At 39.3% G+C, this 14731-nt stretch overlaps 1 protein-coding gene and 1 pseudogene across 1 annotated transcript in view; one reads left to right on the top strand and one right to left on the bottom strand.

Annotated features, from left to right (window-relative positions):
• The window catches only part of HECW1 (HECT, C2 and WW domain containing E3 ubiquitin protein ligase 1), a 458581-nt gene that overhangs the window by 434674 nt on the left and 9176 nt on the right, over positions 1–14731 (bottom strand). The gene's annotated exons all lie outside the window — the stretch shown is intronic.
• Positions 7441–8374, top strand: LOC126081835 (40S ribosomal protein S2-like; annotated as a pseudogene).

Raw genomic sequence — 14731 nt, 5'->3', positions numbered from 1 at the left:
CAAAGGACATGAATCTGCAAATCCAAGAAATTCAAAGAACCTCAAGCAGTACAAACCCAAAGAGATCTACACCAAGGCACATCATAGTTAAGCTCTCAAAAATTAAAGCCAAAGAGAGAATCCTGAAAAAAGTGAGATAGAAGCAAACAGTCACATACAAAGAAGCCCCAATACGATTAAGTGACAATTTTTCCTCAGAAACATTAGAGGCTAGAAGCAATGGAATGATATATTTAAAGTGCTGGAAGAAAAAAAAAAAAAACTGTCAACCAAGAATGCTATAACCAGTGAAACTATCCTTCAAAAAATGAGGCTGAAATTTCAAAATTCCCAAACAGAAGCTGGGAGAGTTCATATCCACTAGACTGGCCCTACAAAAAATTCTAACGGGAGTTCTGTAGATGGAAGGGATAAGGCACTAGAAAATAATTCAAAGCTATTCATAAGAAGAAAGATCCCTAATAAAGGGAAATTCCTGAACAAGTACACACACACAAAAAAAAAACCTGTCTCTGTCGAGTTGATTCCAACTCATAGCAACCCTATAGCACAAAGTAGAACTGCCCCATAGAGTTTCCAAGGAGCCCTTCGTGGATTTGAACTGCTGACCTCTTGGTTAGCAGCTGTAGAACTTAACCACTATACCACCAGGGTTTCCTGGACAAGTATAAGGACTAGTAATAAGGTATTCATGCTTGATAATTCTGTCTGTTCTTCATATTTTCTAATAACAAATAAATAAAAGACAAGGATAAAATTATGGTACAGGTCACATGAACGAAAAGCATGTAATTAGCGATAACAACAACAAAAGGTGAAGAGAGTAATATTATAGATATAGAATTTATTGTATGTTGCTGAGGGTAAGTTGGTACCAATTTACCCTGGAATGTTATAAATACAAGCTCTTAAATGTAATATTCATGATAATCACTGAGAAAATATATTAAAAACATTCGCAAAAGGAAAAGAGAAGGGAACAAAAAAGGCCCATTAAAATAAACCAACAAAGCATAAAAGCAAGCAGTATTAAAGGACAAAGAAGGCTAAGACATACAAAAAACAAATAACAAAATGGCAGAATTAAGTCACTTCTTGTCAGTAATTACAGTGAATGTAAATGGAATAAATGCTCCCATCAAAAGGCAGAGAGTGGTAGAATAGATTAAAAAAGATGATCCAGCTCTACGCTGTTTACAAGAGAGAAACCTTGAACTCAAGGACACAAAGAGGTTGAAAGTGAAAGGATGGAAAAAAAATTCCGTGGAAATAATAACCAAAAGAGAGCTGGGGTGGCAATCTTAATATCAAAGTAAACTTTAAGACAAAATCTATCAGAAGAGATAAAGATGGACATTACATAGTAATAAAAGGGTCAATTAATCAAGAAGATTTAACAGTCATAAATATATATGCACACAACATCAGGGCACCTAAATATGTAAAGCAAACACTGACAAAATTGAAGGGAGAAAGAGATAGTACTACAATAGTCCTTGGAGACTTCAATAGACCACTTTTAATATTGGACAGAACATCTAGAAAGAAAGCCAGCAAGGAAACAGAGGATCTGAATGACACTATAAACCAACTAGATTTAACAGACATACACAGTACACTCCACCCAAAAACAGCACAATATACATTATACTCCAGTACACATGGATCACTCTCCAGGATAGACTACATTTTAGGTCATAAAACAAGTCCTGATAGATTTAAAAAGACTGACATCAAACAAAGTATTTTCTCTAACCACAACAGAGTGCAGCTAGAAATCAATAACAGAAAAACAAAAACAAACAAACAAAAAAACACAAAACTGGAAAATACACAAACACATGGAAATTAAACAATACACTATTAAACTCCCAATGAGTCAAGGAAAAAGTCAAAAGAGAAATCACAAATTTCTTAGAGTCAAATGAAAGTGAAAGCACAACATATCAAAATTTATTGGATGCAGCAAAGGCAGCACTCAGAGGGAAACTTATAGCAATTAATGCCTACATAAAAAAGATCTTACATTAATAGCCTTAATTAATTAATACCAATCAACAACTCCAATAACTACAAAGAGAAGAGCAAACTAAGGCTAAACCTACCAGAAGAAAGGAAATAACAAAGATCAGAACAGAAATAAATAAAATAAAAAACAGAAAAACAATAGAGAGAATCGATAAAACCAGAAGTTGGTTCTTTGAAATGATCAATAAAAATGGCAGACTTTTAGCCAGAATGACAAAGAAAAGAATAGATGCAAATAACCAAAATAAAAATGGAAGAGGGGACATTACAACTGAACCTATAGAAATAAAGAGAATTATGACATAATATTATGAACAACTGTATGGCAACAAACTGGATAAGCTAAATGAAATGGACAACCTACCCAAAATGACTCAAGAGGAAATAGACCTATATCAAGTGAAGAGATCCAATCAGTGATTTAAAAAAACCTCCCAACAAAAAAATATCCTAGACCAGATGGCCTTGCTGGGGGAATTCTACCAAACATTTGGAGAAGAATTGACACCATTACTGTTTAAACTCTTCCAAAAGATAGAGAAGGAATAGTCCCTAATTCATTCTAGGAAGCAAACATAATGCTGATACCCAAACCAGAAAAAGACACCATAAGAAAAGAAAACTGCAGGCCAATATCTCTTATGAATATAGTTGCAAAAATCTTCAACAAAATACTAGTGAACAGGGTCCAACAGCATCTTAAAACAGTCATACACCATGATCAAGTAGGATTTATTCCAGGAATGCAGGATTGTTCAACGTTAGAAAATCAATCAATGTAACACACCAGGTCAATAGAACAAAGGGAAAGAACCATATGATCATCTCTATAGGTGCAGAAAAACCATTTGATAAAATCCAGCGACCTTTCTTGATGAAAACCCTCAAGAAGATTGGAATAGTAGGGAAATTCCTCAATATGATTCAAAAAGCATATATGAAAAACCAACAGCTAACATTATACTTAATGGTGAAAGACAGAGCTTTCCCCTTTAAATCAGGCACAAGGAATGGGTGTCCACTCTCATCACTATCACTTTTATTCAATATTGTATTAGAAGTCCTAGTCAAAGGAGTAAGACAAAAAAATAAAAAAGGTATCTAGATTGAACAAGAAGAAATAAAGTTATCTCTATTCGAAGATGATATGATCCTATATACAGAAAATCTCAAAGGGTTCACAAGAAAACTTCTAGAGCTAATAGAGGAATTCTTCAAAGTGGCAAGGTATAAGGTCGACAAACAAAAATCAGCTGGATTTCTATACACCAGCCATGAGAAACCTAAGAGGGAAATTATAGAAACAATTGCATTTACAACAGCATCTAAGAGAATAAAATACCTAGGAATAAAGCCAACCAAGGATGTAAGGGACTTATACAATGAAAACTATAAAACACTGCTGAAAGAGATTAAAGAAGACTTAAATAAATGGAAAGATATTCCATGTTCATAGACTGGAAGATTTAATATTGTTAATATGTCAATAATACCCAAAGTGATCTATGGATTCAACTCAATACCGATCAAAATTCTAACAGCCTTCCTTACAGAAACAGAAAAACCAATCCTCAATTTTATATGGAACGGCGAGAGGTCCTGAATAACTAAAACAATGTTGAAAGAGAAGAACAAAGTAGGAGAGCTCTCACATACTGATTTTAAAACATGTTACACAGCTACAGTAATCAGAATACCCTGGTACTGGTATAACAATAGAGATGTAGGCCAATGGAATAGAATTGAGGGGTCAGAAATAAACCCACACATCTATGGTCAACTGATTTTTGACAAGGGTGCTAAGTCCACTCGATGGGGAAAGGAGAGTCTCTACAATAAATGGTTCTAGGAAAATTGAATTTCTACATACAGAAAAATGAAACAGGATCCATGTCTCACATCACACACAAAAATAAATTTGAGATGGATTAAGGACCTAAATGTGCAAAGTAAAACCATAAAATTCTTAGAAGAACAAGCAGGGGCAATGCCATCAGGCCTAACTTTTGACAGTGGGTTATCTAACATAATAACAAAAGCACAAACCTCAAAAGACAAAATAAATAAAAATTAAAAACTTTTGTTCATCAAAAGACTTTACCAAAGGAAGGGGCCAAGATGGTGGCTTAGTCAGACATACCTTGTTGTCCCTCTACCACAAAGGTCCCCAGAAACCAAGTGAAACAGATACAGATGACAATACTGGTACCCTGAACATCAAATGAAAGGATAAAGAATTAGATTGAACACTGACTATAAGCTGATTGAAAACAGTGAATGAAGAGAGATACAGAGCAGAGGGGCCCTGCCAGTCGACCCAACACAGTGTGGCTATCTCGAGACAAAGCTAACACCAAACCCGGGGAGGAGCACAGAAAGGCAACTTCGTGGAATTCCCAACAGGAGACAGAAAAACTGCATTGGCATACCCAAAGTGAAGCAAAGTGAGCAGAACATGAACCAGACCTAGAGAGGAAGGGTGCAAAGGGAGGGCAAGAGCTCCAGGGACCCCAGCATCCACGGAGTGGGTAGGGAGCCAGGACCCAGATCAGGGCAGCTCAACAGCTGCAGTCCCTAACTATTTGGGCGAGTGGCTCGCACAGAATGACAGGCCTGCAGAGTGTTAGCAGGAGGTCCCCCACTTGACAAGACCTCAAATGTCCCTCCCTGTCTTAGTCATCTAATGCTGCTTTAACAGAAATACCACAAGTGGATGTCTTTAACAAAGAGAAGTTTATTCTCTCATAGTACAGTAGGCTAGAAGTCCAAATTCAGGGTGCCGGCTCCAGCGGAAGGCTTTCTCTCTCTGTCAGCTCTGAAGGAAGGTCCTTGTGATGCATCAGTCTTCCCTTGGTCCGGGACCATCTCTGCACAGGAACTTCATGTCCAAAGGACGAGCTCTGCTCCTGGTGCTGATTTCTTGGTGGTTTGAGGTTCCCAGCTCTCTGCTTATTTCCCTTTCCTTTCTATCTCTTGAGAGATAAAAGGTGGCACAGGCCATGCCCCAGGGAAACTCTCTTTACATTGGATCAGGGCTGTGACCTCGTAAGGGTGTTACAATCCCACCCTAATCCTCTTTAACATAAAATTACAATCACAAAATGGAGGACAACACAGAATATTGGGAATCATGGCCTAAGCAAATTAATACACACATTTTTAGGGGCACATAATCCAATCTTGTAAACCTCATCAACACAACTGCCACTAGTCCATCCCTTTACATCACAGTGATGGGATTAACAACATATAGAGAAATCATATCAGAAGATAAAATGGTAGGCAATCATACAAGGGAATCATGACCTAGCCAAGTTGACAGATATTTTGAGGGGACACAATTCAATCCATGACACCCCCTACTCACATTTGATAAAGGCCAGGTCCCAACTGCTAACTGCAGCCAATGGGAAGTGCCCAGGCACCCTCGCCCAGTGACCTGAGGGGTGTGCTCCACCTCCTCCACCTTTGATGCTTAGAGGCATGAACTCCCCATCCCTGCAGCCACCAACTACCAGGGACTCAGTCTGAGCTCCCCCATTTTCCTCCCTACAAAGCCCTACCCACCATCACACCTTGCCCACCACAACTGCCTCGGTGCTCACAGCCACCCAGCCACACCCTCTGCCCATCCAAGCAGCATGGAACTGCTCCAAGGGCCTAGCCCAGACGACCTTGCCCACACCTACCACCCATCTCTTCTGAGCAAAGTGGAACTGATCCAGCAACCCCACACACCCACAACTTCCCCCCACCCTCCACCCTGTCCCTCTGAGTGAGCTGGGACCACTCCGCAACCATTACCACCCAAGGCAAGTAGATGATAGCGTGCTCCTGCGCCTCCGCTCCCCTGCCACATCCATCACACCAGCCACCCCACCCACTCAGTGAGTACCATTGCCTGCTCCCACACTGCTGAACAAATGACAGCCAGTGGCCAATGCCCGCCTAGCCCATCCTCAGCTGTCCCACACAACCAGCAAACAGAGATCAGCATCCAAACTGCCAACCACTGCTCCACCCATCTGGAGCTAGTTGGTGAGCACTCCAGTGCTGCCAAACTAGTGACCAGCATAGCATGCCCAGATATATCAAAACAAAAGAGAAAATCAGGACATAGCAAACATATAATCAATCAATAAATACAACACCTTAGTGCTTCCGAGACAACAAACCATATCAAAACACAAGTGACCTAAATTAAGGGCCAGAAAACCCTCCTGAGGAAGAAATGGTAATGGAAGTACCTGATAAAGAATTCAAAAGACATATCTAGGATCCTTCCAGAGATCAAGAAAGAGATCAAGGAAAACACAGACAAAATTCCTAGAAGAATTCAGGAAAATAATACAAGAACCAAAATAACAAAATAGACAATTAAAAACCATGCAAAAATGGCAGCTAGAAATCCAGAAGATTAGCTATAAAATTTCAGAAATAGATAACTCAGTGGAAGGACATAAGAGTATAACTTAATCAATGGAAGACAGAATCAGTGAAATAGAGGACAAATCCCTTGACACTAATGTGTTTGAGGCATAATCAGAAAAAGAGTGAAGAAAAATGAAGAAACCCTAAGTGTTATGTGGGACACTATCAAGAGGAATAATTTATGCATGTTTGGAATTCCAGAGCAAGGGGAGACCAAAAAAAAAAAAAAAAAGCACAGAGAGAATTTTTGAAGATTTGCTGGCAGAGAACTTCCCTAATATGAAAGATGAGAATATATCTATTCAAGAAGCTCAATGAAACCCATACAAGATAGATTCCAAAAGAAAGTCAACAAGGCATATCATACTCAAACACTCCAAAGCCAAAGAAAATGGTAGAATCCTGAAACCAGCTCAGGAAAAATGAACTTCCACCTACAAAGGGGAACCAATAAGACTAATATCTGATTTCTCGGCAGAAATCATGCTGGCAAGAAGGAAATCAGATGGCATATAGAAAGCCCTGAAAGAAAAAAACTGCCAACCAAGAATTATATATCCAGAAAAAAGTGTCTCAAATGCAATGGTGAAACTAGGACATTCCCAGATAAACAGAAATTAAGGGAATTTGTAAAAACCAGGCCAACCTTACAAGAAATACTAAACAGACTACTTCGGACAGGCGCCCTGGTGGCACAGTGGTTAAGAGCTTGGCTACTAACCAAAAGACTGGCAGTTCAAATCCACCAGCCACTCCTTGGAAACCCTATGGGTGCAGTTCTACCCTATCCTATAGGTTCGCTGTGAGTCGGAATTGACTCGAAAGCAGTGTTTTTTTTGTTTGTTTTTCAGGTTTGGACAGAGAACCAACAGCATCAGACAACAACTTCAGATTAAGACACATGACAGCATCATTCAAATACCAACCCAGACAAAGAATTTTTAAAAAACAAAATAAGCTTTTTCTCCAAGAAAACACCAAATGGCGGATGACGCCGGTGCAGCGGAAGGGCCTGGAGGCCCCGGAAGGGCCTGGAGGCCCCGGAAGGGCCCGGGGATGGGAACCTGTGGCGGTTTCCGCGGAGGCTTTGGCAGTGGCCCGCAGGGCCGGGGTCGCGGCCCGGGCCGGGCCGAGGCCGGGGTCGCGGAGCTCACAGAGGCAAAGCCGAAGATAAAGAATGGCTTCCGGTTACCAAGCTTGGCCGCCTGGTCAAGGATATGAAGATCAAGTCCCTGGAGGAGATCTATCTCTTCTCCCTGCCCACCTAGGAGTCTGAGATTATTGACTTCTTCTTGGGGATGGCCTTAAAGGATGAGGTTTTGAAAATCATGCCTGTGCAGAAGCAGACGCGTGCTGGCCAGCGGACCAGATTCAAGGCATTTGTTGCCATTGGGGACTACAACGGCCATGTTGGCCTAGGTGTGAAGTGTTCCAAGGAAGTGGCCACCGCCATCCATGGGGCCATCATTCTGGCCAAGCTCTCCATTGTCCCTGTGCGGCGAGGCTACTGAGGAAACAAGATCGGCAAGCCCCATACTGTTCCCTGCAAGGTGACTGGCGGCTGTGGTTCTGTGCTGGTGTGCCTCATCCCTGCACCCAGGGGCATTGGCATAGTCTCAGTCCCTGTGCCCAAGAAACTGTCGATGATGGCTGGTATCGATGACTGCTACACCTCGGCCAGAGGCTGCACTGCCACCCTGGGCAACTTTGCTAAGGCCACTTTTGATGCTATCCCCAAGACCTACAGCTATCTCACTCCTGATCTCTGGAAGGAGACTGTGTTCACCAAGTCTCCCTACCAGGAATTTACTGATCACCTGGTAAAGACTCACACCAGAGTCTCCATGCAGAGAACCCAAGCTCCAGCTGTGGCCACCTCATAGAGATTTTTATACAAGAAAAATAAAGTGAATTAAGCCTGAAAAAAATAAAATAATAAATCCACAAGGGATCCAGAGACATCAATCTGTAAATGACAACAACTTCAAATGAAAAGGGGGAATAAATGGTGTAGTTACACAACTTCCTTATGGAGAGGAAGCCAAGGTGATATCAAGATATAACAGACTGTTTTAACTTAGGAAGATAAAGGTAAATTTCAGGATAACCACAAAGAAAACTAATAAGCTTACTCACTAAAATAAAAAAGAAGAAAATCATTAAGGCTTAGTAAACACAAAATCAACAACAACAAAGAAAGTCCATAAGCAAAGAAAACTCAAACTCAGTACAGAAAACTAACCCAAACAAAGAAACTATCAACATCAGAAGACAACAACAAACACACAACAAAATGACGGTAGTAAATTCATACCTATTGATAATCACAGTGAATGTAAATGGTTTAAATGCACTGGAACAGAGAGTGACGAATGGATAAAAAGCATGACCCATCAATATATGTTGCATACAAGAGACACACCTTAGACACAAAGATAAAAATAAGCTAAAAGATATACCAAGCAAACAGTAACCAAGAAAAAGCAGGAATGGCAATATTAATCTCTGATCAAATATACTTTAAGGCAAAATCTGGCATAAGAGGCAAGGAAAGTACTACGTAATGATTAAACAGTGAATCCACTAAGAGGATATAAGCATAACAAATATTTACACACCCAACAATAGAGCCCCAAAATATATAAAACAAACCCTAACAGTGTTGAAAAGGAAAACAGACAATTCCACAATAATAGTAGGAGACTTTAACACACATCACTTTCAATGAAGGACAGAACAACTAGAAAGAAATCCAACAGAGATACAGAAGAATTAAACAATGCAATCAACCAACTTGACCTTATGGACATATACAGAACACTCCACCCAACGGCAGCACAGTATACATTCTTCTCTAACGCACATGGATCATTCTCCAGAATCGGTGATATTTTAGGCCACAAAGCAAGCCTCAATAAATTCAAAGCTATTGAAATAATACAAATCATATTCTCTGATCACAATGCTTTAAAATTAGAAATCAATAACAGGAAGAACAAGGAAAAGATTCAATAACATGTAAACTGAATAATACCTTTCTTAAAAATCACTGGGTAATAGGAGAAATTAAAAGCAAAATAAAATTTCTAGAATCAAATGAGAATGAATACACAACATACCAAAACCTTTTGAATACAGCAAAAGCAGTGCTCAGAGGTCAATTTACAGCAATAAATGTGCCCATCAAAAAAGAAAAGCGAGCCCCAAATCAATATCTTAACCCTACAACTTGAACAAAGAGAAAAAGAGCAGCAAAAGAAGCCCACAGCTGCCAGAAGAGAGGAAATAATAAAGATTAAAACCCATTGCCGTCAAGTTGATTCCAACTCATAGCGACCCTATAGAACAGAGTAGAACTGCCTCATAGAGCTTCCAAGGAGTGCCTGGTGGATTTGAACTGCCAACTTTTGGTTAACAGTGGTAGCACTTAACCACTATGCCGCCAGGGTTTAAGATGAAGCAGAAAACAGAGAAATAATTTAAACAATCAACAAGACTAGAAGTTGGTTCTTTGAAAGGATCAATAAAATCAACAAATCACTGGCCAAAATGACAAAAGAAAAGAAGGAGAAGATGCAAATAACCCAAAAAGAAATGAGATGGATGATATAACAGCAGAACCAACTGAACCACAAATATTATAAAAAATAATATTCCAAAAAATTTGAAAACCTAGAAGAAATGGACAAATTTCTGGAAACACACAACTTAACTAAACTAACACAAACTAAGGTAGAAAATCAGAATAGATCCATAACAAAAGAAGAAACAGAAGAAGTTATTTAAAAAAAAAAAAAAAAAACTCCCAACAAAAAAAATAGCCCTGGCCAGACAGTTTTATTGGAGAATTCTACAAACCATTCAGAGAAGGGAAACCCTGGCGGCGTAGTGGTTAAGTGCTACGGTTGCTAACAAAACGGTTGGCAGTTTGAATCTGCCAGGCGCTCCTTGGAAACTCTATGGGGCAGTTCTACTCTGTCCTATAGGGTCGCTATGAGTCAGAATTGACGCGATGGCTCTGGGTTTGGTTTTTTTGGTTTTATTCAGAGAAGAGTTGACACTGGTATTTCTCAAGCTATTCCAGACCATAGAAAAAGAAACCAAAAAAACTAAACCAAACTCGTTGCCATTGAGTCAATTCTGACTCATGGCGACCCTAGTGGATTTGAACTGCTGACCTTTCGGTTAGCAGCCATAGCACTTAACCACTACACCACCAGGGTTTCCAGAAAAGAAAAAAATACTCCCAAATTTGTTCTATGAAGACTGCATAACCCTAATAGCAAAGGCATCACTAAAAAAGAAAAACTACAGGCCAATATTCCTTGTGAACATAGACGCAAAAATTCTCAACAAAATGTTAGCCATTAGAATTCAACATCATATCCAGAAAATAATACATCATGACCAAGTGGTATTCATGGAAAGGTAAGAGGCCCTGAATAAATAAGGCATTACTGAAGAAGAATAAAGTAAGGAGACTCACTCGCTGATCTCAGAGCCTACTATACAGCCACTGTAGTCAAAACAGCCTGCTACTTGGCACAAGAGTAGACACATAGACCATCGGAACAGAATTGAGAACTGAGAAGTAATTTCACTCACCTATGGGCTGCTGATCTTTGGCAAAGAATCGAAGTCCATTATATGGAGAAGAGAAAGTCTCTTTAACAAAAGGTACTGGCAAAACTGGATGTCCATCTGCAGAAAAATGAAACAGGATCTATACCTCACACTATACACAAAAACTAATTGAAAATGGATCAAAATGTAAAACCTAAAACTATAAAGATCATAGAAGAAAAAACAGGAAAAATGCTAGGGTCCCTAACACATGACATAAACAGAATAGCAAACATAACTAAAAACGCACAAATAGCAGAATATAAGCTAGATAACTGGGACCTTCTAAAAATTACACACTTAAATGCTCGTCCAAAGGCTTCACCAAAAGAGTAAAACCAGAATCTACAGACTGAGGAAAAAAAAAATGGCTATGACATACCCAACAAGGGTCTAATCTCTAAAATTTATAGAAAACTTCAACACCTCAACAACAAAAAGACAAATAATCCAATTAAAAAATGGGCAAAGGAGATGAAGAGACACTTCACCAAAGAAGACATTCAGGTAGCTAACAAACACATGAAGCGATGCTTGCGATCATTAGCTATTAAAGAGATGCAAATCAAAATTACAATGAGAGACCATCTCACCCCGGCAAGAATGGCACTGATCCAAAAATCAGAAAACAATAAATGCTAGTGAGGTTGTGGGGAGATTGGAACTCTTAGGCACTGCTAATGGGAATGCAAAATTATGCAACCACTATGGAAAATGGTATGGGACTTTCTTAAAAAGCTAGAATAGAAATACCATATGATTTAACAATTCCGTCTTAGGTATATATCCTAGAGAAATAAGAACTGTGAAAAGAATAGACATATGCACACTCATGTTCATCACAGTATTATTCACAATAGCAAAATGATGGAAACAATCTAAATGCCCATCAATGGATGAATGGATACACATAATGGAAAACTAAGCGACGATAAAGAATAATGACCTATCCATAAAAACATCTCACAACATGGATGAATCTGGTGGACATTATGCTGAGTGATATAAGTCAATGACAAAAGGACAAATATTGTATGAGACCACTATTATAAAATGTTAAAAAAAAAAAAAAAAAAACTTTACCAAAAAAAGTGAAAAGACAAGCTACTGACTGGGAGAATATCTTCAGAAACCATGTATCCAACAAGAATCTCATAACCAAAATATATATAAAACTTCGGCAGCTTAACAACAAAAAGACAACCCAATCATAAAATGAGCAAAGGACTTGAATAGACATTTCACCAAAACCAAACCAAAAACTAAACCCAGTGCCGTCGAGTCGATTCCGACTCATAGCCACCCTATAGGACAGAGTAGAACTGCCCCATAGAGTTTCCAAGGAGTGCCTGGCAGATTCGAACTGGTTAGCAGCCATAGTACTTAACCACTATGCAACCAGGGTTTCCATATGAGGACATTCAAGTGGCCATCAAACACATGAAAAGATATTAAGTGTAATTAGCCATCAGAGAGATGCAAATCAAAACCACAATGAAGTATTATTTCACTCCCACTGGGAGGGCTAAGACAAAAAGAAAAAAAATTAGAAAATAACAGTGTTGGCAAGGATGTGGGGAGACTGGGATCCTTATCCATTGCTGGTGGGTACAGCTGTTGTGAAAAATAGTGTGGCAGTTCCTCAAAAGACTAAAAATAGAACTACCATAAGACCCAGCAATTCCACTCCTAGGTATATACCCAAAAGACTTGAAAGCAGAGACTCAAAAAGAGATTTACACACCAACGTTCATTGTAGCACTATTCCCAAGAGCCAAAATGTGTAAACAACCTAAATGTCCATCAACAGATGAATGAATAAACAAAATGTGATACATATATACAATGGAATACTACTCAGCTAGTAGGAGGAATTAAGTCTTGATATGTGCTGCAGTATGAATGGAGCTTGAAGAGTGAAATAAGCCAATCACAAAAGAAACAAATATTGTACGACCTCACTTATATAAAAAGGCAAGAAAAGGCAAATGTATAGAGATCAAAGTTTATTAGTGGTTACTAGGGGCGGGAGGAAGGGGGAAAAAGAGGGTTGAAGGTAATGGAAAAAACGCATTGATTAAGGGTAGGGTTGTACAGCCAATTATTGTAATTCTGTCAATAAATTATACAACTGGGAGAAGTTGAACAGGCAAAAGTTGTATGATAGATATATTTACAACAATGACCCCCCCCCCAAAAAAAAAAGTATCTGCTGAGGCTGCTTATGTACAACTAACAACCTCATGGGATTTGATTCCTTGGTTTGGAGGCTCAGGGTCATGGTTTCATGGGACATCCTGTTATTGGCCTAGTAACACGTTAAGTGCTTCTGTTCTACATGCCAGTTCATTGCGTAGTTCCTGGGGTTTTAAAACCTTGCAAGCAGCCACCTAAGGCACAAAAACTGGTCTCTATTCACCTGGAGCAACAGAGGTAGAAGGAGAGTCAGGAAGAGGAGGAGGATATGGAATGTGTGGCTAACTGCTTCCATGAACAACTGCCTTCTTTGCTATGAGACCAGAAGAACTGATGGTGCCTAGCTACCATTACTGAGCATTCTGAGCAAAGGTTCCAGAGAAGAATTCTGATCAAAAGGGGAAAAAATGAGGAACAGAATTTCAAATTCCCATGGACTCCAGACTCCCTGGAGCCATGAAAGTAGAACGAACCCCTGAAACTACTGCCTTGAAATAAGCTTTAAATCTTAAACCAAAAACACACCTCAAAGTCATCTTAAAACTGAGTTTAGCTTAACTAGTAAAAAAAGGTCTGCCTTGAGCATTATGCTTTTTTAAGAACTATCTATACGAGATCAAATTAACAACAGCAACTTGAAAGATTAGACAGGAATCTTAGGGGGCCGTGAGTTTGTGTTAATGGGGGAGGAGCAACTCACAAAAGGAGGGTGAGAACGGTTGCACAACTCGAAGAATGTAATCAATGTCACCAAATTGTACGTGTAGAAACTGTTGAATTGGTGTATGTTTTGTTTTGTACCGTCTTGATAACAACAAAATAAGTAAAATTTAGGAGGAAAAAGTCACTTTTGTTGCTTGTACTCTCAGTGTCATATCTAAGTGTTCATTGTTCAAAACTAGGTCCCAAAGCTTTGTTGTTGTTATTGTTGTTAGTTGTTGTTGAGTAGATTCTGACTCATGATGATCCCATGTGTGCAGAGTAGAACTGTTCCATAGGCTTTCCAGGCTGTGAACTTTCAGTAGATCCCCAGGCCTTTCTTCCAAGGCACCTCAGAGTGGGTTTAAACTGAAAACCTTCTGGCTAGTAGTCAGGTCCATAACGTTTGTACCACCCAGGGACTCCTCCTGACGCATTATCTATATGTTTTCTTCTAAGAGCTTTATGGTTTTAGTTCTTAGGTCTTTGATTCATTTTGAGTCAGCTATATCATATATTGGTTTTTTATTGTATATGGTGTGAGTATAGGTCCAGGTTTAGGTAAGGATAGAGACCAGAGTTTATCGGGGTTACCAGGGGCAGGTGGGCAGAGGAGGATGGGACGGTCACTGCTTAGGGGACACTGAATTTCTGTTAAGGGTGATGGGAAAATTTGGAAATGGACAATAATGATGGTTAAACAATATGACGAACGTAAATAATATCACTGAACTGGCCACGTAAAAAATGTTCA

Source organism: Elephas maximus, chromosome 8, assembly GCF_024166365.1.
Source record: "Elephas maximus indicus isolate mEleMax1 chromosome 8, mEleMax1 primary haplotype, whole genome shotgun sequence".
Lineage (NCBI taxonomy): Eukaryota > Metazoa > Chordata > Mammalia > Proboscidea > Elephantidae > Elephas > Elephas maximus.
Note: the sequence above shows the minus strand (reverse complement) of the source record. Positions and strands in the feature narration are given on the sequence as shown.